We start from the raw sequence: 24,978 nt of genomic DNA, 5'->3' as shown, positions 1-24,978 counted from the left end.
ACAAGTTAAAAACAAAAGGGAAAATGAAGGTAAATTCCTCAATGGACCAAGATAAGCTGGCTGGGTAAGTGGAAAGATAATTAGTCAGTCTTAAGCCAGCTCTGATTCTTCCAGGTTTTATCCTTGCAGCACTTGGTGATGGACTCTCTGATTCTGAAGTTGAGAGATTTCCATGTTTTTCTCCCACCTGGAACATTTCAGTAACCAGGTCAGTGGTAACTATAAATGCCCCTCACCAACCAAATAATCTTCTCATTGTGTACATGCCCGTGGGTATGTTGTGAGGCAGGGCGAGATGTGTAGAAATGATGGCCTTCAAGATAAGCAGATTGGGGTTCTCTTTGTGAGAAAACACTAATAACATGAAGGGGTTCTTACTGAAATGCTTATGGGGAAGCAGACTTAACACTGATGCTCCCCACTATGTTTGTCACGACAGATAAACAGCATTTATTATATTATCTTTTGTAATTTTTTTATACTTGTTCTTAATTTTAAAAAGAAAAGCAATTATATCAAAATTCAGATATCAGTTACTACATTCCAAGCTAACAGTAGATGTGTGTATATATACAAACATATATGTGTAATGTCTATGTCTACACATAATGTATATATATGATGCTATATAAATACATATTATTGAATATATTATATGTGTGTGTATACACACACACACACGCACACACACACAAACTGACATAACATCCAGTACTGATGAAAATTAGCTTACAGAAGCTATGGTCTCCTATACTTTGAGAAAGTCTACCGTGGCATCGGAAATATCAAAAGCCTCAATTCCCATACCTTTAAGACTTTATCCTAAGGAAATAGTAAATAATTGGCAGAAACAAAATTTACCGTTATATTTATTTAATACTTCTTTTACATATCCAGCATATATTTATTGAGCATCCACTGTGTTCATGGAGTGATCTTTATATACAGAGTCCCAACTCTCAGTAGGTATCATGTTTATAGGAAGGAAAAATTCAAATTAGAAACTATGAAAATACTAAATTAAAATCAGTTGGTTTATTACATTATATACTATATATGGAAAATATTGCTATTTAAAATAATTTTATATATAAATTAAAAATATATTCATGATTTTCTAGTGACTTATACAAATTGTTTGCATATTATGACTAATTGTAAAATTAGTATGTCTGCTAATATGTTTACTATTATGTTGATTCCAGGGTTTGGTTTAGAGAAAATATAAGATGACCATGGAATCTTTTCTGGTGCCAGAAAGTTAGGAAGTACTGAAAAAAAAATGCTGGAACCATGTCAAAAAGACACAGGATCTACCTTTTGGCCAAATCTGGGACTAATTTGAGCCAAAACATGATAGTATTTAATTATAATCCATTGAATAAAAGAAATATCCATGCATACTTGAATAATAAAGTAAAAGGGGAGAAGGGACAGCTCTTTTTTTACCATAGAATTCCAATCAACAACTATAGAAGGAAAATAGAAAATCACCACTCAGCAATTGCAATAATAATTATTATAGGCAAGAATCATTGATGTATGCTAAAATTAGGGGCAACAATCTGACAAGAAAGAAAATATTTGCATACTCAACCTATCTCCCCACAAGATGTTAGTTACAAAGGGAAACATAATAACTTCACAATGGAGAAATCTAGCGAACACCATAGTAACCAAATGATCAAGCTTAACGTTCCAGTTATAAGACATCTCAACCCCATGTACCTCTGGATACAATGCACTGAAAAGGCTCAATACCACTTGTGTGGTAATCTTGCCAAAAATGCATAACATCAATCTCATCATGAGAGAACATCCTGTAAATACATATTGAGAGACATTCCATGAAATAACTGCCTTTGAAAAAGTCAATGTCATGAAAGATGGAGGAATGACATGATAAATAAATGCAATGTAGGATCCTGGATAGAAAAAGGACCTGAGTAGAAAAATTGGTGAAATTTGAATAAATTCTGTAGATTGGTTAACAACAGTAACAATACTACTTTCCTCATTTTGATAATCTATAATAATAAGAGCATAATATGCTAATTAGACTGGATATCCTTCCGGATGAAGCCAGGGCTGCGAGGGAAGCCCGGATCCTGGGTGCCAGAGGGAAGCCTGGGTCCCTGGTGCCAGAGGGAAGCCAGTGCCAGCAGCCAGGGGAAGGAAGGCCTACTCTTGCACGAATTTCATGCATTGGGCCTCTAGTTATATAATATGAGGTAAGTTGTTAAGATTTGGGAAAGCTGCATGAGAGGTATATAAGAACTATGCTATTTTTGTAACTGTTTAAGAGCCTAAAATTATTTCAAAATAATAAGTTGAAAACCACACCTAAATTAATCAGGCTCTCAGAATTTGGATTCTTAGAATAGGGTTAAAAAATTCAAGAAAGAAATTATTGAAGGGAAAGAATAATATAAAACCAGAAAGACTGCATTGATGGTATTTTTAAAAGATAGATAAATTAAACAACCTTTCAAATCACAAGAGAAAATAACTGATATATTTAAGTGAAAATGGGTGGAGGATGAGAGAGCAAGAGAAAAGACTAGAACACAAAGTTCTCAAGTTGAAAAGGGATTAAAAATAGGTGTAAGTGTGACCAATTTGAAGGATTTATTTTGAAAGATACAGTTCAGCTGGGCTGAAGAAATTGGCTTCTGTATTTTCCAAAATGCTGTCTTGTCATCTCTCTTATTGAAGTGGACATAAAGCTAAATGTTTGATAAAATTCTCAAACAGCTGCTGGATCCCCGCAAGCACATGCTATTTTGAAGATGTCAGAGTTTGGCCTTCATGCATGGCAGTCGGCTATGAATGTTCACCTTTAACTCAGGGGCTGTAATTAGATCACGAAGTTCATTTTTATTGTCTAAATTTCTTTCATTCCTCTGTTGCGGCTCAATTGTGTGGGTAAAGCAGGTTTTTACCACACTTTGCAAGTTCATCACTTTTAATTCCGTACCTACCACGCTAGATTAAATTTAAGGGTCACTCAAGTCAGAAGTCACTGGCCTTTGCCCTCTTAATGGTTCTCACCATTAATACTTGACCCTAAAAGCTATGTATACAATAAACCATATTTATAGGTGTGGAGGGAAGGGAAAGGCAGAAACACAAGTGATTATTTATTTTGCCATGCTCTTCAGAGATCAGGAATGTTCACACAGTCTTACACTTCGGTTGATGAACTTGGACTGGCTGCTTTTTACAGTGTCAGAGCAGAATGTGAGGAGGGAATTACATTTGAGGGTAACACTCAAAATGACACCCTAGCCTGTCTCAGTCCCTCAGGAATTGCTGGTGCTTTATCTCCATTATGCTCTCACTTGAGATCTCTCTTTCTGCCTTTTCTTTTCTTTGCATATGAAAGTAAGAAAATAAGGGGCATATATCACATTTGGGATTATCCCAGAAAGAACAAACTAGTCAAACAGTTTCTTTCCCAAGATTAAAATTGTGAAAAATCAGAGAAAATTCTTTAGGAATTCCGTGAAATGTCTGCTCCGTCATTATTCTGTCTGATGAAAGAGGAGAAAATGAGAAGTCTTTATGAATTAAAATCTCCAGCATCCTGTTACCATAAACTTTGGATGTTTTTCTCCTCTCAGTAGTTTCTAGATCCAGAGTGTTCTCTTTCTTAAAATTTGGGCAAAACGAGTTGATGTTGTTTTCTTCTTTTGCTTTCTTTTCTTTACTTCTGAACATATGTAGTTTTCAGGACATTTTGTAATGTGCATGATCGATTAAAGGCAGTTCACTTTTTTCTTGGTGAGCACAGCACCTGGGCTGGGCAAGGGGATTCATTTCATGGGAACAGAAACTTTCAGGGCATCCGGGCTGCCCATCAATTCTTAGATTTACAGAAATCTTGGCTTTCAATGGCCCATGTGGGTACACACATGTAGTCATGAAATAATGCATTAGAAAGAGTTGCTTAAAAATGCACATGCAAATATTGCAAAAGAGGACAAAATTCATTATTAATTCATGCACTGGAGCATTCTAGCTCCCAACCATTATAACTTTTGGGGAGTGACTAGACAAAATCTTTTCTTTAGCCTGGAATAATTATTTTGGCACTATACGAGCTATCCGAAAGAATGTATGGTGATTAAGGCAAAGAATTTCTCTTGGTCACAGATTGACGAAGAGTCCTGGGCTTATAAAATACTCTATTTCCTCCATTAATTGTGTCCGTGTGGAGTTGTAACCAGGTAGCTGAAACAAATAAAACTTAAGTAATATTGTTTCCTTTAAAAATATTTCACTTAATTTGTGGAAGAGATTTGAACTCATTAAACATGCACAGCCCCCAGTGCACCCCCAGAGAGTTCCTCCACCCCCTCCCCCAGCTCTGCCCTCCCTCTGAAACATTCCAGCCATGCCTATAGCAACACCATCACGGCTTCCCAGTGAGGGAGGCTCCTGGAGCTACCCTCTAATTTGGGAGTGTAGGTGGGAAGGAAAGCAGAGAGTACAAAGTTAGCCTGGGGGCCTGCAAACCTCCCTTCTTTTACCTGGGTTCTTACCATAGTGTATGGTATGTGATCATTTTCATCTTTATATGCCTCTGAATCCTTTTGGCGAAAATTCCTAATGCTTTGAGGAGGATTCTTTGTATGAAAGGATGCATTGGTTTTATGAGAGGGTATATTTTCTCTGCACCCTAAAGCAGGCAACCAGTGGATCCGCACCGAAAAGCTTCAGAGCAAGTAGAAAAACAACTGGAGAGAGCGAGGAGCATATGTGTTTGCGTGTGAGTGGAGGGCTTGGACATTGCCTTGCGCTGGTTTATTGCCTCTGTTTACTCCCTAGAGGGGAAAACAGGCCAGAGTTAACAGAGAGAAGCCAATCCCCTCACATCACTTACACATAAAGCAAAGCTTTCTATCTACTTCTTTCTTTTTCCTTCCCATTTGGTGAGAGAAGCCACAGACATAAATAATGACTGTTTCCCTTACTGTGGATACAAAACAAACTGTGGGTTGATTCAGTACTTGGACTAGATTTAGTAAATTATTTTCTCACATTGTTGTCTACATGGTACGGCCAAACGAAGTCAAGAGATGTGCAATTACTTAGGGCCTTTGGGCAGCGTTACTTAGACAAAACAAGCTAATAAACCTAAAAATGAGTGGAATTACCTTCGGGCCTTATAAATTCCAGTTGCAGATTGTTGAAGAATATATTTCTTAAGTATCAATATGCATATTTTCGGCCCCTCAAGATATCAGCCTAGTGATGGATTAATTCGTCTTTTCCTTTCATTATATGGTGGCTATGTGAGATCATTCCCCATTTATTCTTCTTGCCTCGAGGTCAATATTAAGATTTTTGTCCCCAAACACCTTCTGCAAGAGTCAGGGCTTTGAGTTTAATGAGTCAGGCTTTTCCTGTTAAGGTGAGTGAGATTTTACTATTTTCATCTGTCACCACTAGAAAGTGTAAAGCTATGATACGCTCCTTCAGGTTTAGCTCTTCAAATTTAAGGATGCATGGAACATAAGAAAGGGTATTCACTTTCAATGTGATTCATTTCTAATTTTTTTAAATATTTCTCTGTCTCTTTTTGTCTGTCTGCTGTCTCTCTCTTCCTCCAATGTAATATACTGTGAGAGAAGAACACAGTCAAGAATGTATTCTATACATTGCATACTGAATGAATGTGTTTTTAGGGCATAATTTTCCCTCTTCACAGAACAATTATAATTTAAATGTACAGAGAACAAGCAAGTAGACCATGTGACATAAGTCAAGATTTCATTTATTAGTGAAGAGCTGAACTTCTTAAGTATCTCAGCTATATATATGACTGGGGTAAGGAAATTACCAAATTATGAATGAATTGTTTTGATTATTTAAAAATGAATTCTTGAAAAAATTATTCACCATTAATTCTTCTTAAAATTTTTATTGTGATAAAATATACATAATATTAAATTTACCATTTTAACCATTTTAAGTGCATACTTTAGTAGCCTTAAAGCACATTCATTTTTAGAACTTTTTTTACTTCCAAATGGAAATTCTGTACCCATTGAAAAATAACTCCCTATACCTCATTGCCCACCGCAACCAGCATTCTATTTTTCTTTCTATGAATTTTCTCATTATAGATACCTCATATAAGTGAGATCATATAATAACTGTCCTTTTATGTCTGGCTTATTTCACTTATTGTAATATTTTCAAGGTTAATCCATGTTGTACCATGTATTGGAACTTCATTTCTTTCTGTAACTAAATATATTCTATTGCTTATATATAAAACATATTTTAATCTATTCATCTATTGATGCCATTTGGGTTGTTTTTTTCCTTTTGGCTATTGTAGATAATGCTGATATGAACATCAATGTACATGTATCTGTTTGAGTCCCTACTTTGAATTCTTTTGGGTATATACCTAAAAGTGAAATTGCTGTATCATATGCTAATTCTGCATAATTCTTTGCAGAATCACCAAACTGGTTTCCACAGCAGCTACACCAATTTACATTTCCACCAGCAGTGCACAGCACTCCAATTTCTCCACATCCTTGCCAACACATTGTTTTCTGTTAATGTTTTTATAATAGCAAAGCTAGTGGGTGTGAAATGGTATTTCATTATAGTTTTGATTTGTGTTTCCCCAATGACAAGAGATGTTGAGCATCTTTTCATGTGCTCATTGACCATTTGAATATCATCTTTGGAGAAATGTTATTCAGATCCTCTGCCCATTTTTGAATTGGGTGGTTTGTTTGTTCATTGGCTGTTTGAGGTATAGGAGATCTTTTTTCCCCCCTCTAATATATATTTTTTAATTTCAGAGAGGAAAGGAAGGAAGAAGGAGAGAGAGATAGAAACATCAATGATGGGAGAGAATCACTGATCAGCTGCCTCCTGCACACCCCACTCTGGGGATCAAGCCCACGCCTGGGCATGTGCCCTGACTGGGAATCGAACTGTGACCTCCTAGATCAGTGATGGCGAACCTTTTGAGCTCGGCGTGTCATGTCAGCATTTTGGAAAACCCTAACTTAACTCTGGTGCCGTGTCACATATAGAAATTTTTTGATATTTGCAACCATAGTAAAACAAAGACTTATATTTTTGATATTTATTTTATATATTTAAATGCCATTTAACAAAGAAAAATCAACCAAAAAAATGAGTTCGCGCGTCATAGGTTCACCATCACTGTCCTAGATCATAGGTTGATGCTCAACCACTGAGTCACACCCACCAGGCCAGGAGTTCTTTATACGTATATCCTGACCATTTTCTTTTTAGTCAGAAGTTTTCATGCTACATCTAAATGAATTTCCTTAAAGAAATAATTTGCCATGTTATTAGATTATTTATATATGTTCATATATACATGCATGTAAATATTTTGTTTATTTTAATACATGCATAAAGTATACATATGTATGTACATATACACATACATAAATATGTATACTTACAAAAAATGTGTGCAGTTTTAAGCTTGAATAATAGCAAACTTAACTAAAATAACATTTGGGTATTTAATTATTTAAATTTTTAATACTTGTTTATTTTTATGACTTTTAGAACATTAATTTTAAAAAATTTGTTTCATTTAACATCCTCAATTAGGGGGATTAACACAAAAGTACATAAACAACAAAAAGAAAAATGCCCTTTTGTTGGGTTATTTTATTCTTGTTCATTTCCAATATGTTCCAAAGTGAAAAGAGCAGTCATTTGTATTGACATTAATGCGAATGGAACTCTGTAGTTGATCTCTTAATCTCTGGAAGGGCCTGCCTGGGTTGGAATGACACTGCCACTTACTGGCTATGTGTGATTTTGGCTTGTTTAACCTCTCTAAACCTGACCTTCCTTATCTGAAAATGAGGATAATAATAGATAATAGTAGGCTATTGTGAGGATTCAGTGAATAACCTAGTTAAGTGATCTGTATAGTTCTTAGCTCCTAAGAAGAACCCAGTTGGTGTTGAAGAATGATCTGATTCGCTAAGGACGTTCACAACCCTCAGGGATAATTTCCTAGACTTGAAGATGAAAGGCATAGCTTGGATTTTACCAGTGTATTCCTGGGTGATCATCAGACTCCTCAGAGGTCAGGAAAAGGGTAAGCAATTTCCATAGTTTGAGAATCCTTGAACATTTAAAAGAATGAAGCAATGCCAATTTAGGGTCATAGAAGTTACGGGATGTATAAATATTTGTTTTTAACAAATTAACATATACATGGACACACACACAATGGCTATATGACTTTGTTTAGTGATTAATTCAAAGTCTACATTTATAGGCTTTTCTGAAGGGTAAGCCTAGGCCAAGCCCTGCTGAGAACTTCTCTTGCCTACTACCACCATCCCATGATAATCTCTGGTAATCGTACAAAAATAAAAGATCATGGGAGCTGAAGACTCAAAGAAACATGAATATTATGGAGTTCAGTGGATTTTACACTCTGATAGCAAACTGAAAAACAGATGAAGGTGGAGATTTAATGGTTCAGATAAGGGGGGTTGTAGAAACTGTCTGCTACATGTGCCTCATCTATAGGAGGCTTCATAGAACAAGTGTAGAAACCATTGCTTTAGTCTGATTTTATTTCATAGATGTCCTTCTCCATCCCACACTGAAATGGAGATGGGAAAGGAGCAGTGCAAAAATGTAGAAACTGCAAATTAATGACAATCTACAACATGTGACCCTATAGAATAAATTGAAATTAACATTAAAAACCTAATCATGGAGAGTGACAGTTCTATTGTCTTATGTAAATTAATTTTAAAACGTGTTGAAAGTCAAATATGTCTGAGATACACAAATAGGTCTACATTACACAATTGTTTTAAATAGTTTTAAATTGTTCTTTTCCATTTCCTTCTTCTTATCCTCTTAGTCCTTCTCTCTCTCCTTTCTTCTTTTCCTCTTTCTCCTCTTTCTTTAGATATCCTTTTACAAACTACACATGTTGGGTCAGATTTTATTATCCTTAGCTAAAGGTGGTTGTAAGAATAAAGAGCAAATACACTTATCTTCATGCTATGTAACTGCATATATATATATATATATATACACACACACACACACACACACACACACATATCCCATTTTAAGAAATTCTGCAGATGGAGTTATTATACCAGTGAAAAACTGACAGGTTATGCTCTCCTTAAGCATTCATTCATTTTTTGTATGATGAATGGATGTGAGAAGTCATCATTAGAGAACATAATAATCTCTGATGATGTATTTATGACATGAACGATGTCATGTGATGAAGTGTTTACAACATGTAATGAGGTTGTGTAACAATCTTTTTACAGCCTGTAATTAGATTGACTAATTCCTTATAAAAATACTCAACGATACGCTCTCTCTGTGCACGTGCCTGATATCACAGCAGTTTAGTAACTGACACCTCTAAACTGCAGAATCGGGCAGCTTGGATGACTCAATACTCTGCTTCCTATCCAAGGCATATGAAAGATCCCGGGTGTTTAGTTAGTACACTCCATGAATTGCCGCTTATTGGAGGTGACTGAGATAACTACTATAATGCATACGTGTCAAATATCCTTAAGGGTTGGAGAACTTGTGAGGCAGCTTTACACCTGAAATAACCTTTCTTAATATATCCTTTTTTTTGTTGCCAAGGGAGAAGTATGCACACCTGCTCTCTGACATCCAGGGCAATGTTTGTACCTGACACTCCACTTCTGTCCTTTAATTATCTAGAATTTATTCCTTGCCTTATTTCAGTAATTAGTGAAGAATATGACTCAAATGAGGCCCCCCAAATGTTAAATATAAAACTGAAAGCACCTTCCATATGAAGTCATGAATAATCTATATTATATGTGACTACGGAGATGAATTAGGCAGCTGGGGAGAAGGAGCTGTTAAGAGGCTAAGAGGTTGAGGTGCAGAACCTGGAATGAGATCCCAAACCTCTTCCCAGGAAATGAGTTTCAAGATATAAGTAAAAAAATGCTGAATCCATCCTGCAGTTGTGTGAGAATATGAAGGAAAATATGGAAGTAGGATGATGAATAAAGAGAAATATGATATAGGTGTATCATCTACTGAACTTTCAGCAGAATATGAATGAGCAGTTGAAAGGGGTTCTAACCTGAGGAAAATGAATGACTTTGTGGTTTAGGAGAAATACTAGTCTACATGTTGAACAGAGGCAGAGCAGGGTTGTGATACTTAGTTTGTAAATATTTAAAAAGGGTGTTGTAGGGACTTACGTTAGAGTGAGTAAACTATACAAAATTAGTTGCAATTTCATCTTGTCAGAAAGCTTGCTTCTTTCCATAGTGAATTCGGACAGGATTTTAGCACCACATAGAATATAGCTAATCCCATATAATAAGACTAGATAATGTAACATTGACAAGTGAATATGGCCAGGTGACAAAGTCATATCTTGCATTTACATAAATCCTTTGAATTTCCAAAACACTTTACATAACTCAATCACACTTCAGAACAGTCCAGTACATGGGCTGGAGGAAATGTGTTTGCTTCCTACTTTTCAAAGTTAGAAAGTAAGACCCTGAGAAGTTAAATGATCATTGCTTTGAGGTCTTGTAATGAATTAATGGGGAGGTCATGGACTCTCTTTTCTCATCCAATGCAATTCCTGAGAAAAATCACCCTTGCTTGCCTCAGGTATGGTGGATGTATCAAGTGGCCTATGGACAACCTAACATACCAACTGGAGGCTGTTGACTCTGCACGCATATAAGTGCTACTTCATAGAAGGTGATGGCTCTTGTTTTTTTTCAACTTTCTCTATGGACAAAACAGTTAGTGTGGAAACAAAGCAACCAAACTGAAAGAGAAGACCATCCACCGAAATGGCATTGAAGCCGAGTACCAGGGTCAAGAGCCTGCTAGCTGCGCATGGTTTCACAGAACAGAAACATCTTAGCATCATCACTTGACACGAGGTTTCTCGTCTTGGCCAGGAAAGAATGTCTTTCAACAATGCCAGAGATGTAATTGGTTATTAAGAGAGTGATTATCCTACTCCTCTGTGTCCTGCTGGTTTCCTTTGGCCCCAGACCTCCCAAGAACTTCAAAAAGAACTCTGCATAAAGAAGAGCATCTGGATTCAAACAGATAAATTGGATTTGAATTCTACTAACAAGGTTCTGTCAATAATACATTAGGGCAATTTAGTTGAAATGCTCTGGCTATTATTCTGTCTGTTGTTGCCATGAAGGCTTTATTAAGTCATTTTACTCTGGTCAGTTCCAAGAAATGAGCAATAGGATTCACACAGAAGGGGCCACGGAGTGATTACTGGTGGCTCAGTAACCCCAGGCCCTGATTTATTCCAGTCTGCATGTGCATACTACTCACTCCTGGGTTATACACTTTATAATAATTACTGGAGGAATTTTGATGGCATCTTATAAGGTGGGCAATATCTGAGGTAGGGAAGGAAGGAATGCTGGTGCTTAGAATGCAGACTTAGATGGGCATGGCTGCAATTCAGGTCACAAACACAAGACCAGCTATTTTTTTTTTTCTGAGGGGAAGCAGGGGTTTTTGATGAGTTTCTTTTCTTCCGTTGACAAGCAGTGAGGAGCAGTGACATTTGCTGGAGAAACCAATTATCCAAGCAGTAGGACAAATGTGATGAGACATCATAAGAGGGAGAGAAATATGAAATTCAAATAGAAATAACAGTATCTGTGGTGATCAATGCAATTGAGGGAAAAGATAGGAACGTTGACAACCCACATTCTGGAAAGTGATTTCTTTCCAGAAATGTTTTTCCTGATTTTAAATGTCATCTTAAATTTCTGTTTTATTTTTCATATGAATCTCAAAGAAAAGTAATTGAACTTTCTTTTCCCCATTAATACTGAACTAAAAGGAATTAAAAAAAATACATTTGACATTATCTTATTTTACACTCACATGTGTTGTTATCCCCTTTTCATTGATGAGTAAACTGAGGTTCTAAAAAGCTAAGTAACTTCCTTAAACATTTATTTATGCTTTTGCACTTTGCTACACCTCATTGCATGCATGTAATACATACTCCACACCTTATATTCCCTTTTTACCTATTTTATTTTAAATCTTTATTTTTGAAACCACACCTTATCTTCTGTTTTAACTTGCTCACACTTATTTCTTATTACTCACCTTGTTGAAAGGGGTATGTTTAGAAACAGGTAAAAGCAACATTGTTTTAGCAGAAAGCTTGAGGGACTGAAGAAGTAATGTTACATTCAGTTATTTTAACTAAATCTTGAATTAATGACCTGTACTACTGTATAAAGATATTTCTCTTGGAAAGGGTTTCGAAATTTAAAATCATAAGTTTTGACCTTCCACATCTAGGTATCTAGAACAGTTTGGAGGGTTTCTCTTTTTTGCTTTTGTTTGTCATACAGTCAATAAAATTGACTTCCATTGTTTTCTTTTATTTCATAAAAAACATCAGAGGAAGAATTATTGGTATTTCAAAGAACTTGGATTAAACCTGCAACAATGGTGGTGAAGGGAAGGGGTCTCCCTGGACATTGTCAGCCTTATTGCCCAGCCTCAGGGCATGGCCTCTGCATGTGACCTGCTGGAGGTGGGGGCAGTAGCAGACAGGCCAGAGGGCAGAGAAATCACACACCAGCCAGACCCAGGCCGTGAAGGGAAACGAAGCTTTCTAAGTCCAAGGGTCTGACATTTTACCAGTCACTGAGCCTAAGGCAATTGCCACAAAGAAAATAAGAATTGCATCGGGTAAACCTTACGTTTATTTAATTAAAAAATATAAAATATAAAAGAGGCCAGAATCCAGAGTTCTAAGTAGCAACACGTGTATAATTCGATTTTTTAAAATGCTCATGTACTATATTTTAAGTTTAATGCTTATTTGAATCAACAGTTTAAAGGGTTATCATATGTAGTGTCCAGGAGTCTACAAAAATAGCTAAAATGTCATCAAGATTCTTGTGAGACAATTGAGGCAAACTTAACTTGGAATGACTCCTTGATTTATTTATTACTTTTGAGGAACTAGATTCTAATCAGGCAGGTATAACCCCAATAGAAAGAAATACATACCACTGGAGCATGAAAAGGATAATTTTTGTGTGTTTTCCCAGGCTGTATTGCAATAATTAGATTTACCATAATCAATAAAATGTGTGAGCCAAGTTTATTGAAGTGTCAATTTCCTATTGCATAATTTCCCCTGGGAACCTTAATTTTTAATTCAAAAAAGAAAAGTGGGAGATATGTTGTACAGATGCCAGTGAATACGCGAGGTTAAAGAAAGCACAAGATTCCTTACAGACATCAAAGTGGGGCCTAGAACAACTCCCTTGCCACTCCTTCCCACATCCCTTGGCTCACCATTAATTTTCCAGGAGAATAAGATCTTGAAATGGCCAAGATATAGATCTCCTTGCCTAGCTTGCAGAAAGATGTATTGGACAGTACGATTCGATGATTTTTACTTCATTTCCAGCAGTCAAGAGCACTTAGGCGTGGGGTATTATGGTTGGCTTACAGCGTTTGAACTATAAAAGGAAGTGAGTACATGAGTTTGGCTATGGACATACTTTTCAACTATACATACCAGTATTTGGAATGAAATGTGAGTCCTCGTGGACTTAGAAAATAAAGCTGGAAGCCCCACTAATGAAGATGAAGACATTCATTGGCAGCATGCAGATTTTTCTGTAATGGTTATATGATGCATCAGTCAGATTGACTGCAAAAATATCCCTGATTATCCACCCTTCCCTATATCTAAGCCCTTTGCAATATGTATTTGTAGCTCCACCCATCATGAGAGGAGTCTATTTCCCCACCCCTTGAGTATAGATTGACTTCGTGACTTAATTTTGGCCCAAAAGATGCAGTGGGAGTGATCATATGCCAACTTCAAGCATAGGCCTTGAGCACTTTCACAAAGTAAAGTATTACAGTGCAGTATTCACTGGGTTTAAGGGCCAGGGAGAATCTTAGAGATGTCAGAATAGAGCTATGATGACATTTCCTCAGGGCCCATGGAGTCCTGTCTTTAAGAACCACATGTACCTTTTCCCACATGCTTGCTTCCTGTGCTGAGGTCACTCGGTTCCTATATCATTAGAGCTGGAGGAGATCATAAAGGCCATCTAATCTAATCCAACGCCCTCATTTTACAGATGAGGAAAGAGATGAAGAACATGTATAAAGTTTACTTAAGTTCACGTGGAAAGTGTTGTTTTGTTTTGGCTGTGCTGGTGCACGTGCACATTGCACATGTGTGTGCGTAAGAGAGACATGAAGTATGAGATGTTGCTAGATTAAAAAAAGGTAAAAACAAAACCCTAATCCTCTGAGAGTTGCTGATCTCGTCTATCCTGGGTTTGTTGAACATCAGGTGTTATCTAGAATGCCAAGTCTTAGATACTGAGTCCAACTTCCTCCTTTGGCAAAAGATGGAAATGAAGAGTGATTCCCAAGGATATCCTGGTCACACAGCCTCCTCATACTCCTCAGAAGGAGAGTCCAGCCTGAGATTGCTCATTCACAGAGGATACCAGAGTCCAGTGGTTCTGATTTCCATTCACTTCCACTGTGATAAGTTATTTGTTTCCACTCATTTCCTCTTCCATAAGGAACAGGATCAACTGCTTGCTGATCATTATGGGGACAGCCCTTCAGGTTAATCAAACGTTCCAATTTCCGTTCAATGTTCCTGTCTCCAAGCCAGAAAGGACAAGCTTTTCATGTTATTTTTTTCTTCTTTAAAGCCAAATTCTTGGTAGCATCTCTCTAATGTTGATCTGGGTGGGAATCTGCAAGAATTAGATAAGAATCTGACTTGCCGCTCCCAGCCCCCAGCTCATGCCCTCACCCCTCTACTGTCTGTGTCCACATGAACTTTCTGATAATGGGTGGGAATCTGCAAGAATTAGATAAGAATCTGACTTACACCAAGTACACTCAAAGGACTATTTCATAATTCCCACATGCACTTTCTTTTTTTAAATTTAAATTCCTTATTGTTTAAAGTATTACATATGTTTCCTTTGTTCCCTATTGACCTCTCCCTGGCCGCTCCCAGCCCCCAGCTCATGCCCTCACCCCCCTACTGTCTGTGTCCACATGAACTTTCTGATACGCTATTTCTTTTCAAGGAACTGAAATATGGCTGACATACGTCTACATAGATGCATCACTGAGGAATAATTTCTTCCTCTGTTCTTTTCAACTATTTCTTTTCCCCACCACTATACATTTTATTTACTGTTAAAATTAAAATTTGTAAGCTTTTGATGCTACCATTAATTCAGACTCAATTTGAAAGTTGTTTTAAGTTTAATTCTTTGTGTAGATAACATTTCAACCACAGCAGAGAATTATAAACAGAGCAATTACCACCATAATAAATAAATTGATTTTTTATAATGTTCTGGACCAAAGGCGTGCATAATTTTTGCCTAGCTATAATCATGCTTTCATTTAAAAACCTTACAAAGGGAGGGGTGTTTCCCCCATGATAGTGGTTGGGAAATGGAGATTTCAAGTCAGTTTCACTGGGTTTCCAGTCTCAAGTGAAGGCCAAGTGAGGTTTTTCCTTCCACATTCTTGCTCTCACTGTAGAGGCTCAAGGCTCTAATGTTGGGTGCAGGCCAGGTGGCATGCTGGCCACTGTGAAGGGAGGTCCTCATTTGGCATCCATGAAGAGTTCAGCAGGATGAGGTGCTGGGGAGAGGGCCGCTCAGAATTTCACTGGAGTACAGAGTGAGGATCTTTAAACACTGAGTTAGCTCTCCCATAGGTCCTGGAGTCTTGATCAAATGCTCTCTAGCTGATGTTTTATTTTATGATATAAGAAATATTTCTTAACAATCTGCACAAATGAGAGGCAGAATCAGAATGTAAGTTAGTAATAGTTGATAATGCAAACTAAAGGAATTAATAAAAATTCATTGATATGTATAAAACACGGATCCAAGAATGAGTCTAATTTTTAAAAATGTAGCTATTTTTCCCTATTGTAAAGCAATTGATTAACAAAAGAACAGTTTTGCCCAGCCAGTGTGGCTAAGTGGTTGAACATTGACCATAAAGCAACAGGTCATGGTTCAATTTCTGGTCAGGGCACCTGCCCAGGTTGCAAGCTTAATTCCCAGTGGGGGGCATACAGGAGGCAGACGATTAATGATTCTCTCTCATCATGGGTGTTTCTATCTCTCTATGACTCTCACTTCCTCTCTTTCTAAAGACCCATAAAGACATATTTAAAATTAAAAGTAATTGTTCTCCCTGTTAAATATCCAAAAATAATTATCCCAGGAGCCCTAAAAAAATTAAATGCCCAATATTAGGAATAATATCATCTCATACAGACCCTGGTTTCCCAAAGTGTGTTTCTTGTACCAACAACAATAAACTCACCTTGGAGCTTGTTAAAAATGCAGAATCTCAGGCTTCACCCTGGGGATTCGTGTATACACATTCACTGTGAGATGCACTAAACTACAGTATCCTTAGATAGACACATTTGTACCTGAGCCTTCATTCTGTCAGCACCTTTCCTTGGGGTATGCTGATTGATCCTTAGTGAAACCACTTTATGAATTTTGTTGGTGTGGCTTAATCTAGAGGTATATAAAATAGTCTGCCTATTCTTCAGACAGTCTCCACAAATACAGCTTCTTGCAGGCAGGACTTTATATATTGTGCAACAGTGATTTTCCACAAGGACCTGGATTGTAGTTAAACTTTCTGGAGTCCTGCACTAATATGGAGCTGATGGGGACATGTGTGTGTATACAGAAGGGCTTTGAACCTTCAGCATGTAGGTAGGCAGGAGGTTCCTAGAGAAGTGCTTTTCAAGCTCTGGATAGGGAACATGAGTAGTTCATAAAGTTAATACAAGAGGTCATAGCCAGAGGGAAAAATAAAGCAAAATAGCTGAGAACAAAACGAAGGGCTTAGGCAAAGAAAAACACACACACTCATAGACACAGACAATAGTATGGTGATTACCAGAGGGAAAGGGGGCCGGGGGAAATAGGGAGAGTAAAGGGGGATAAATGGTGTCAGAAGAAGATTTGACTTGGGGTGGTGAACACGCAATACAATATAAACGGTGTACTATAGAATTGTACCCGTGAAACCTATAAAATTTTATTAACCAATGCCACCCCAATAAATTCAATAAAAGATTTAAAAAATAAATGGACTGGAATAAAAAAAAATATAAGAGCAGCACTTATGGTTGGGGGAAGTTTGTTCTGTTAAACTTACATTCTAATTGTACATATACACATATGTGTGTACCAAGTCAAAGTAAAATGGAGGGTTTTGTTTTGTTTGTTTTTTGCATTAGCCACCTGTCAAAAGTTTGGAAATCATTGCCTTAGAATATACCTCTGAAAACACTCTTATGGAGAAACTTATAAGGGAGGTTCACTCCCTCTGAATGTCAAGAGGAAAAATATCTTAATTTTCAATAATTATAAGCTATCCTATATAATAAAGAGGTAATATTGACCATCACGCCCTCGCACAAGGTGGCCACCCCCAAGTTTGCACAAGATGGCCACCACAAGATGGCTGGCAGGGGAGGGCAGTTGGGGGCAACCAGGCCAGCAGGGGAGGGCAGTTAGGGGCGACCAGGCCAGCAGGGGAGGGCACCTGGGGGTGACCAGGCCGGCAGGGGAGGGCACCTGGGGGTGACCAGGCCTGCAGGGGAGGGCAGTTGGGGGCGACCAGGCTGGCAGGGGAGGGCAGTTGGGAGCAACCAGGCTGGCAGGGGAGGGCAGTTAGGGGCAACCAGGCCACCAGGGGAGGGCAGTTGGGGCAATCAAGCCAGCAGGAGTGTGGTTAAAGGGTGATCAGGCTGGCAGGCAGAAGCGGTTAGGGGCAATCAGGCAGGCAGGCAGGCCAGCGGTTGGGAGCCAGCAGTCCTGGATTGTGAGAGGGATGTCTGACTGCCGGTTTAGGCCCGATCCCTGTGAGGTCCCAGATTGGAGAGGGTGAAGGCTCAGCTGATCCCCCCCTCCGGTGCATGAATTTTGTGCACCGGGCCTCTAGTATTTGATATTATAATTTTGAGATGAAAATCCATAATATTATGTTACGATTTCTGCACAAAAAACATCATTTCTAATTTATACATGAATCATAAAAAGAAATCCACCATTAACACAATGTTTCTTTAGGCACATTTGTGCTTGGTTTAGTTTTTGGAAATATGGAATTTGAGTGTGAAATAGAATTTTGGAAGTGTTGGGGCTCAGATTTGTTGAATTCCAATACCTATCAGTTATTTAGGCATTCATCTGACAAAAGTATCATGTCATGTCAACTTTATAGGAGAAAAGGTAGATTTAAGAATTCTCCCCACAAACTTCTTAGGCATGAAATCTTTCCTACAAATCAACATTTTGTTAATTGATTGTAAAAGAATTGGAAACATACTTATTTGATTCACCATCAAATTCATATGGGCTTGCCATATTTAATGGCAGAAGGTATTTTTTAACCAAAATTTGTAGAGAACAGTGCAGAGAATTCCCTCTTACCACAGTGAGGTTCTTCCTCATAAAAATAAGGTGGAATCACCCTGGCCAGTGTTCTCAGTGGTTAGAGTGTAGGCCCATGCACCAAAGGCTCACAGGTGATAACTGAGCATGAACCTGGGCTACCTGGGCAGCAGGTTTGACCCCCAGCCCCCGGTCAGGGCACATGTGGGAGGCAACCAATCAATGTATCTCTCTCATCTCTCTCTCTCTCTTTCTCTCTTTCTCTCTCTCTCTCTCTCTCTCTCTGCCTCTGTCTCTCTCTCTCCTTCATTCCCTACCTCCCAATCTCTTTAAAAATCAATGGAAAAATATCCTCAGATGTGGATTAATAGTAAAAATAATAAGGTAGAATCATTTATGCCTCCAGCTTTGGATTAATATACCAAAATGTCCTAAGATGTGCAATTTATTAAGATTTTCATTCTGTTCTATTTAAAAGAGCTATTTTACAAAAATATTTATTGCCAAGAACCAATATGATATCATGATTATAACTAGGAGCTTGTGCATGAAAAGTTATTTTTTAAAATAAAGGAAAAATGTATTATCAAAATCAGTCATTATGCTCTAAGTTACAAGAATTAAGATTCATTGATTGTTCTCTAAGCTAGAATATTTCTAGTAGTTATTTTCTAAAAGCTCAATGCTTTATTTTTAGCAAATGTTTTATATTAATATGTTTGAATTCATTTTGCATATGTCAATATATATGTCCTAAAAGAATCTGTAGATACTTTCAATTGGTTGAAAACAGTAAAGATGTTGTATACCTTGACTTTTAACAGTTAATATCTCTATAACAGTTTCCAGAGGATCAATAAATAGTATAGTCAAGATGTTTTTGCATTATATGTCTCAGGTTACATCAGGGAGATTTCTATGGGATATGGACGTAAATGATATTAAAATGGTTTCATTAATATTGGCTGGTTAAGGAACTTTCCTTCTGACACATGAGCAGGAACAGTTTGGCTGAACTATTAAATGATGCAGAAACACAACAGTTAAGAAGAGGAACATTAAAACCACCTGATTTGGGGTTTACATGATGGAGAAAGGAAGTGAGCAAAAGCGTAATTGCACACCCCGAAATAGAGGAGATCGGCTGATTACCTGGTTACTTTTTAAAATAATTTAAGCCACTTAATGAAACACAGGATTCAGAATGTTAGCATTTAGGCAAAGAACACACAAACACTTCTGTCCCTTGGCAGGGCAAACACAGTTATGGTGCTCCACAAGTCTGAAGTGAGAGGCCTGAAATAGCCAGCTATAATCCTTTCTGGTGGATTTGCAAATAAATTATATTTACCATATTAGAAGAAAGATTGCCTTTCTGATTAGAAGTGAAAGGAGTGTTGTGCAATAAGTATGAAGAGTTTACTCTTAAAGATAAATGCCAGTTGTTTTTAAATGTAGGGTGTGTGTGTGTGTGTGTGTGTGTGTGTGTGTGTGTGTGTGTGTTAAAGGACCGCATGCTTTTCTGGGTTTCCCCTAAAAACAAGCTTAATTTTCTTAAGGGTCTAAGTTAAATTGGGATGCCTGTGCTTCATGGAGCTATGGAGACATAATTGTGCCTGGGCCACGATGGGTAATTTTCAGGTTTAAGTCTCCTTTGAGTGTTTGGATGCATTGGTGATTATAATTGCTGCTCACAGCTGAAAGGTTGAAAAGTTCCGATGAACAATTCATTCATTGTCTTGTTCACATCTGGGTTAATGTTTCCTTCTTGGAGAACTCTGTACCACTCTGTTCTTTGCTTCTTGCCACAGATAGCAATGCCAATTTCCCTCTGTTTACTTGGAAGCTCTTGAGGCTGATGTATCGGTGCTAGCCACAAATTAATGGAATTCTTTCCAGCTGCAATGCTTTCAGATATTCAAACAATAAGCCAAAAACACTGAACTGTTTTGGCTATTTTTCTCTGAACTATGTGCCATTCTCCGAGATGATGTAAACACAGTTACTAGTGGAAATGACCATAGCATTTAAAATATTTCAAAGAAACAGATAAAACTTATGGAAAACCATGGTCCAAAATATTTTTAACATGCTTTTAATGATGTTTAGAGTGAGAGGGAGGAAGAGAGAGAGAGAGAGAGAGAGAGCGAGCGAGAGAGAGAGAGAGGTGAGAGAGAACATCAATGTGAGAAAGAAACATCCATCTGTTGCCTCCTGTATGTTCCCCCACTGGGGATCAAACGTACAACCTGGGTATGTGCCCTGACTGGGAATTGAACTGGTAACCTTTCAGTGCACGGGATGATGTTCAATCAACTGAGTCACACTGGCCAGGACCAAAAGCGATTTTTGTAATCTGAAGCCAGAGGGCATATCATCTCAGAAGAGGGAGAAGATTGGATAAGGGAAAGCGCCAAGTGTTTACACTAAACAGAACTAGATAGAGGTCAAGCGCTGAAGTTGGGAACCCCATTTCCTTCTTGGATTTCTTTCTGTCCTGTGTTGTTTTTAGCAGCATCGTTTCAGCTCTGCTGTGTGGTTAACCTTTGGAAAAGGACTCTGGCTGGAGGAAGTGCTTTGGCAGACAACCAGTGTCTGTCTTGAAATGAGGATGAGCCTGATGCCAGATAACCTGGTTAACTGGAGACCCGAACATCTGGTGAATCCAGTCCCTTTGTTCCAATGGAAAGGAGTCAGAGAACGCATGGACAACTGAGGGAGTCTGGGTGTTACAGAAAGTTGAAAGAACAAGTGAACTGATATGGCTGGTCTGATTAGACTCTTTGGAATGATAATTTTTTATCCTTTGGTCTTAAAATGTTTCTGTTGATTTACTCTGTGCCTGCTGCCTGATTGGCAATCTCAACATATTTATTGATTTGTGTTGATCCTAAAATTAATTTGACTAAGTTAAAGTCTTTGAATAAATCAAGACCTTTCTATTTTTGGAGAAGTCTAATTCAGTAACCCTAACTTTGACTCTAGAATTGCCTTTTTGGATTTCCTGAGGAGATGTGTACAATATTCATGCTGGGGTCCCACTCGTATAGATTCAGGTTCAGTTGCTTTGGGGTGAGGCTTGAGTGTGGTTATTTTGTAATAGCTTCTCAAATTATTCTAATATACAGCAAAGATTAGAAACTACTGTTCTGAAGAGAATCAGGAACAACTGAAATACAGATGTAATTAAGGGCCATGAAAAGAAAGAGCTTTAATTGACATTCTTTGAGTGTATGTTTGTGTGTACTTTTTTTTTAGCCTCTTTTTAAAGCATCCGTCCCCCAAGAGTCACCTTTCTGTCAAGAAATATCCTAAGATTTAAGTGCAAATGTACCTGGCAAATGATTTTTCCTTTAACAATTAAAGTTGAAAACTTTATTAAGAAGTTGAAGGATATGTATTTATAAATATTTTAGAAGAGAAAGAATAGAGTGTACATGAGTTTCTCTAAATCCACCAACTTCACCAAATTACTTAGTTTAGTGCTGTACATGTCTGCTAGCAGGGGTAGGGGATAGGACCATAGTGCAAAAGAAGTATGTGCTCCATTGCTGCATTGAAGGAAATGATTAGTGTCTCGCAAGGGGGAGATAAGATACATACGTGAGATAATTAGATCGAACTCAAATATAAATTGTCTAAAATAGAAATAAACTTGTGCCAAAATTTACAGCACTGTTTCAAGTTTGCCTTGAGCTCATATTCTTTTCATTAATGTTATTGATTGAGGAGAGAAGCAAAATGTGCTTGACTCTATGAAAAACTAGAAGTCTAAGAAGTTCAAGTTTATATCTTACCAGAAGAAAATAATTAGCTATAAAAGCTCTAGGAACAGAGAAAAATCAGTGGGTACCTGCAAAGCACGGATGAATAGGATAGTTGCTGGAAAATGTAACAATCTGAAATTTGATGATGGTCAGCAATCTGGTCCTGTCTAAAATATCTGCCTGGCAGGAATTCTCTTTTAAAGCCTGAATTTGATGAAATCATATGGTTATAAATCAAATCCAGAAATAGAAATCAGTAAGTGGACCACATCCTCCCAATGGTTTTGAAAAACTCTATCCCGACTTTCACAGGAAGGAATGTCTTGATCATGAGTGATCTGTCACGTTAAAATCTAAAACATTATTTAAATTAACCATCTTTTCAGTAGCCACCTACGCTGTTTCATGCTGTGTTGAACACTTAATTAAGGAGCATGAGAAAGGGGGTACTTGATTTACAACTATTTTCTCAATAGCATAAATCTAAGATCCTTTACTTCTGTGTATTAAAACATGTTATTTTTTCTTTCATTGGTGCCTCCTCTATCATGAAAATGTAATGATGTAAACACTTTGGTAGTGAGAATTTCATCAATGTATTCAAGTCTTCCTTGCTATCTCACTAATGATTTTTGAATAATAATGGAGATGACGGTTGTCCTCTTATCTACATCCTTAACAGTTTATTATCTCTACAAAGTATTCCCCTTACTGGGGACACCTATTTCCACTGTCCATTCTTCTCTTGTGGAGCCCTCACACATTACCAGATTTAGATCTAATAGAATCTCCTCTGTAAAGTTTCCATAGTACCTACAACCTATCCTTGACAGAGTTAGGTTCTTTGTACTTGGCATGTAGCAAACTGTTATAAAGCAAATGACACAGTAATTTAACTATTTGTTTATGTGGCATCGACAGCCTTCATTTTCTTTTTGTTTTGGTTGTAATCAAACTATGATTTAACTCTTATTTCTTTAATCATATTTTAATTTAACTTATTTTTATAGAAGTAGTTCCTTCTCACTGTAGACAAAATAGAAACTAAACAGAAACAAGAACACTATCACCCCTAATCCTGCCAAGATAGCTATATAATACTGGTGCATTTCCTTCCAGAAACCCATCTGACACAATTGAATTTAGACTGTTTTCAGATACTTGCTCTTTTAAATAATATTTGATTGATATATTTGTATGTACACCTGGGTATACTTATTCAATTATTTTCTTTAGGTAAATCTTAAATGAAAAGTTGTATCAAATGATATAATCTTTCCTTTTAACATCCTGATTTATATTTCCAACTAACATCGAGGAAAGTTGTTCCAATTTACTCTCTCTTTAGTGTATGAAAGTTCCCATATGCTGTGAAGATGTTTATGTTTCTGTTTTCCCCGAAGGGCAGAGAACATTTTGTATTCAATTTGCATTTCAGTGCCTGTAGCACTATTTGCCCCAGTTTGCACTCAAGGTTTGTCAGAAGGATGAATGAATGGAAGGATGGATGGAAGAAAAGGGTGAATTTATTTTCAGAATCAAAACAATATACCGGATGTCAGATTTTCAAATCGAATGCTACTTAGAACACAACCTCTTAGCTATCAGAATGAGTTGCTGTCTCTACTTCTTGACCTCTCCTGTGGCTTCACTTTGTGAGTGCCTGCCTCTTTGATTAGGGACTCAGCCGTGGCTCTGTCCAATATCATGTAGGTGAAAGTGACAATGAGCCATTTCTAGTACAGGCCTTCAGCTCACAAGTTTTTACTTGCCTTCTTATGTCTCTACCATCATCATGAGAAGCATGTTCTCAAGTCACAGATGTTCCTTTAGCCTTAGCTAGAGAAAACCCAGGGAAAGGATGTGAGCACACAGGACTTTCACCCTGAGGCTGAATCACTCCAGCTGACCTCCCCCATGAGGCCATATCTCCCCAGACACCACAGGCTGAAAGCATTTCTGCCCCAACTGAGCCCAACAATAAAGATACATTTTTAAAAATTCCTAAATAATACAAAAGACAAGGAGTTATTGTGATTCGTGTCTTCCATACTGCTGAGAAGTCTGAGTTGCTAGTTTAAAATGTCCTTTTAAGTATTGAATGTTGTTAAGGTGTTCTAAAGTAAACAGAACCATGGTAATAAGCGACATCTGCAAAACATTTTATATCTCAACTTTTATAGAATTCTGCAATTGAAAAAGTAATTCACTTGAATATTAAGACAGGTTGGGAGAAAAATCTTAAAGTATCAAAAATGTAGCTTGATAACAATAGGGTGTTTAAAAATTAAAATGTCTAAAAGGTGTTAACTTGTAGATGAATTGGTATTAGGAAAAGCGGTAGTAGGGAAAGTCTCTACATCTTCTAGGCCTGTGGTCGGCAAACTGCGGCTCGCGAGCCACATGCAGCTCTTTGGGCCCTTGAGTGTGGCTCTTCCTAAGCCTTAGGAGTACCCTAATTAAGTTAATAACAATGTACCTACCTATATAGTTTAAATTTAAAAAATTTGGCTCTCAAAAGAAATTTCAATTGTTGTACTGTTGATATTTGGCTCTGTTGACTAATGAGTTTGCCGACCACTGTTCTAGGCCATAGAGCAGGTGGAACCTGTATCAAGGGTTTCCAAGTAGCCCAATAGGCGTTCGGTGTAGAGATTGGGCTGAGGCAAGACAGGAAGTTAAAGTGCTGGAAT

This window comes from Myotis brandtii, unplaced genomic scaffold (genome assembly GCF_000412655.1).
Source record: "Myotis brandtii unplaced genomic scaffold, ASM41265v1 scaffold45, whole genome shotgun sequence".
Classification (NCBI taxonomy): domain Eukaryota; kingdom Metazoa; phylum Chordata; class Mammalia; order Chiroptera; family Vespertilionidae; genus Myotis; species Myotis brandtii.
This window is presented reverse-complemented; position numbering follows the sequence as displayed.